A 3,926-nucleotide genomic window follows, 5' to 3' on the forward strand; every position below is an offset into this window, starting at 1 on the left:
GGCCTTGAGCAAGTCACATTACTGCCCTGCCCAGGTTCATTCATTCATATTTGTTCACAGGTGTTCAGCCCCTTGATGTTAAACCAATGCTTGAGATGAATAATTTTGAGGACCTGTTTTAGGATCAGGATTAAATCCTGTTGTTTAAGGATATGATGAGTACCAGTTCAATCAACAGCTTTCCAATCAATAGAAATCACTCCATCCCAAGAAAGGTGATTCACTTCAAATATACCCTGTTAGGGAAAATGCAGCCTGTTCAACAACCCTAGAGCCTCCAATTTGACAGAATTCAAAGCTTGATCTATAAGATTCCCTATAGATGTTAAATTTCCTGAGGCAAGGATGCCAATTTCTTAAATGTCTTTTAGGCGAGGGACAGACTTTCAAAAAGATTAGTCTAACCTGCAATGCTTGAATAGATTTGCAAGTGAATAGACATCCAGGAAATGCAGGTACATGCCCCAGCCCTCCCTTCCCTTCCCTTCAGCAGCAGCCTCAAGCCAGGAGGCCAGGCCCCTGGCAGGGGCTAAGTATGATTGCAGAGGGGTTTAAACCCCCACCCTGGCCTTTAGGGACCCCAGCTGGAGTGTGCCAGAAGGGGCAGGGGAAACAGCCTTTGCCAGGCTTGTCCCCGAGGCCAGACACCAGCTGGGACAGTGGGTCAAGTGAAGTGGGATGGGGATTAAACTCCACTGTGCCCAGGTGGGCACGGGACTCTAGCTGGGGTCTGCCCAGCTCTCTCCCCTCTTCCTGCTCATGCGGCAGGGGCTCTGGCCAGAGCCAGCTGGCATGGCCCTGCTGTCCACCCAGGACTGGGACTGAGCTGAGCCAGGCAGTGCTGCTGAGGGTGGGCGCAGAGGGACCGGCCAGGGCTGCGCCATGGTGGCTGTGTCCTTCCCACTGAGCTGCAGCTTGGGCTGGGCCTGTGAGGGCTGCATGGCCATATTCTTCCCAGCTCCCTGTACCCAAGCTGGGCTAGGTAGGGCCTTTCCCAGTGTCTGTGGGTCTGTGATAGCCCAGCCTGGAAGCGTGGGCAGGGGCTGATCAGGTAGCGGGCTGCCTGGGTGGCTCGGAGGCAGTGGTGGGCCCTGGGGCTGGCAGCTGCACCCCCTGCCCTGTGCAGCACCAAGCAGCTGCTGCTGCATCAAAAGCTGCAGGCTGACTGGGGCCAGGCAGGATGTACTGCCTCCCTCACCACCTCCCTCACCGCCACCCTGCTGTGCCTTGTCACTCTGTTTGGACAGGGCAGCTTCAGCCCAGCAGCTTCTGCCCAGGGCAAAGAGCTCTGGCTCCAGTTGCATGTGGTATCTTAAACCAGTTTCAGCCATTTTGAAACCACTTCTGTTCTGATACAGGTTTAAATTAGTTTCTGATTACCTAAACTGGTTTGTGCACAACTTCTGTCCCTAGCCCTACAGGGCATATATACATACCTTTTCATGTTGCAACATGCTGTTGAAGCAGACTCACTTAATTGAGTCTGCTCCGCATACAAGCTGATGCACACTGCACGGTGTCATGTGCAGCTGTATAAGCAGCAAAATGTGCGTCGGCATGCAGCAAAAGGTGGTGGTGTGCTTTTGAACTAAAACACCTTTGATGTGTTTTAGTTCAAAAGTGTGCTGCTGCCATTTTCTCACGCTGACATGCATTTTGCCATTTATACAAACGAATGCACCACAGCACCAGGCACTTTTAAAAGCACCCAGCGCTGCAGGCCAAGCATGTGTACGAATGCCCAGAGTGCCGAGCCTTGTGTCGATGGCAGTCAAATAACCGTGATAGTCAAGATTGTGAGTGGAGAGTAAAATACTACAGGGTGAGACAGAAGAACTTACTTCCTGTAGTTCAAGCTAATCTGGTCTAACTCATCTTGGTTCACAATCTGATGTACATAGTTCGTTTTTCATGACTAACAAGTAGAGCTGCTGATGGAAGATGAAAAGAATTCTGTATGTAGATCAGGTTATGCAAATTTTACATACACCTTCCTTAAAGCATTTTTCAGTTTGTTCATTAACAAACATTATCCACTTTATATCCCTGAGCTGTATGGTACACTGCAAAATACCACGTCAGAAATACTGCAGTACAGACTGCACTGAGTCAAGTTTCCAGAAAGGCCAACAGGTGAACTGCACTATCAAAAGGTAAGTTGCTTAATCAGCTGCGCTTTGCTCTAAATGTTAAGAGTTGTAAGAAGTAGCTGTTAGAAGTTCCTCTGATGTGTGGCTTTAAACATCAAACAATGAGAGTACAGTTTGATTCGAGTAAGCTAATTGATTTGGTCCTTGATTTACTGCAGTACTTCTACAAAAACATACTAGAAAGGTCAGAGGAAGCCTGGGATATTATATAGCCTACTGCTGTATGATGTCAAGCTCTCTCTTTTCAGCCTCTCCATGGTTGCTTGCCCTGACTTTTAGTAAATTGTTACAGTTGGATGAGAGATTTTTGTTGATGTTCAGTAATTAACCTAACTGGAATTCTATGAAAGTTCAAAGAAAGGAAATCATTTCACATACACTCCCCTGACGGTTTTGTCTTCTATAAATCTTCAGGCTCAAGGAGGAGAATCGTGCGATTCTGTTACATTCCATCCCCCGCCTCCCTGACCCTCACAAACTCCCACACGTACAGCTGCAACATGCCTTTGGTGCTGAGGAGCAAGAGACCCATGTGGATTTTGAAATGCAGAAGGATCCAACTGGAACCGAAATCAAAGGCCCTGCCGTCCCTCCAGAATTTGCGTGTCACAGGTATTACATGAACATAGCTGAAGACAGGACAATCACTCACTTCCAAAAATGCATCAGACTATACTCTTGATATCACAGAAGCAGCCATTTTTCTCTCCTCCCCCAAACTAGGGACGTGGGAAATAGCGCCGTTCCACGTTGACTTCTGTTTGGACGGAACAGTGTTTCGTTTCAAGTTTTGTTTTGTTTCAAAAGCACTCTTCCATGTCATTTAGTTGAAACTGTTTTGCTGTTTTGACCTTTCTCCCATAGGATATTCTGCACCCAGTGCCAGGAAGATCGGTGCTGCCGCTGGCCCCAGCCGGTAGCACCAGCCTCCTGTCATCCGGCAGGCAGATCAGGGGCCCACACCCCCAGGAGGAGTCTGGCACAGCCCCGCAACCCTCCTGAGGGTGCAGGTGAGCCCCCGATCGGCCTGCCGGATGACAGAAGGCTGATGCTGCTGGCTGGGGTGGCGGCAGCACCAATTTTCCTGGCATGGGCTGTGCCCAGTGTGGATCCCAGCCGGCAGCACCAGCTTCCTGTGATCCAGCAGGCATATTGGTGGCTGCCCACACTCCCAGGAGGACTCAGCAGGGGCTTGCAGCCCTCCCAAGGGTATGGGGGCCCCTGATTGGCCTGCCGGATCACAGGGGGCTTCTCCTGCCACCTGGGACAATGCTGAGTGCAGCCCAGACCCAGTGCCAGGAAAATTGATGATGCCAATTTTCTGGCAGCAGGAGCCTCCTGTCATTCGGCAGGCAGATCAGGGGCCCATCTGCACCCCCAGGAGGGCTGTGGGGGTTGTGCCGGACTGCTTCTGGGGGTTCAGGCCTTGATCTGCTCACCAGATGGCAGGAAGCTGGTTCTGTCACCTGGGGCCAGCGGTGGGGCCCAGGACAAATCAGCTCATGTGGGAACCCACCCTTGCCTCAATCCTTGGGAGGAGGAGGGTCCTTGCATGAGCTGATATGCCCCAGGCCCCGTACCAGAATCCCCCAATCCTGGGACGGAGGCAGGTCACCACATAAACTGATAAGCCTCGGGCCCCATACCAGAGCTGACCCAAGGAGGGTGTGGGGCCTGGGGCAAATCAGCTCATATGGGAACCAGCCCCCACCCCGATCCTGGGGTGGGGGCAGGGGTGGGTCCTCACATGAGCTGATTTGCCCCAGGCCCCGCCAC

This window comes from Crocodylus siamensis, chromosome 1, assembly GCF_052110815.1.
Source record: "Crocodylus siamensis isolate JL-2025a chromosome 1, ASM5211081v1, whole genome shotgun sequence".
In the NCBI taxonomy this organism is placed as follows: domain Eukaryota; kingdom Metazoa; phylum Chordata; order Crocodylia; family Crocodylidae; genus Crocodylus; species Crocodylus siamensis.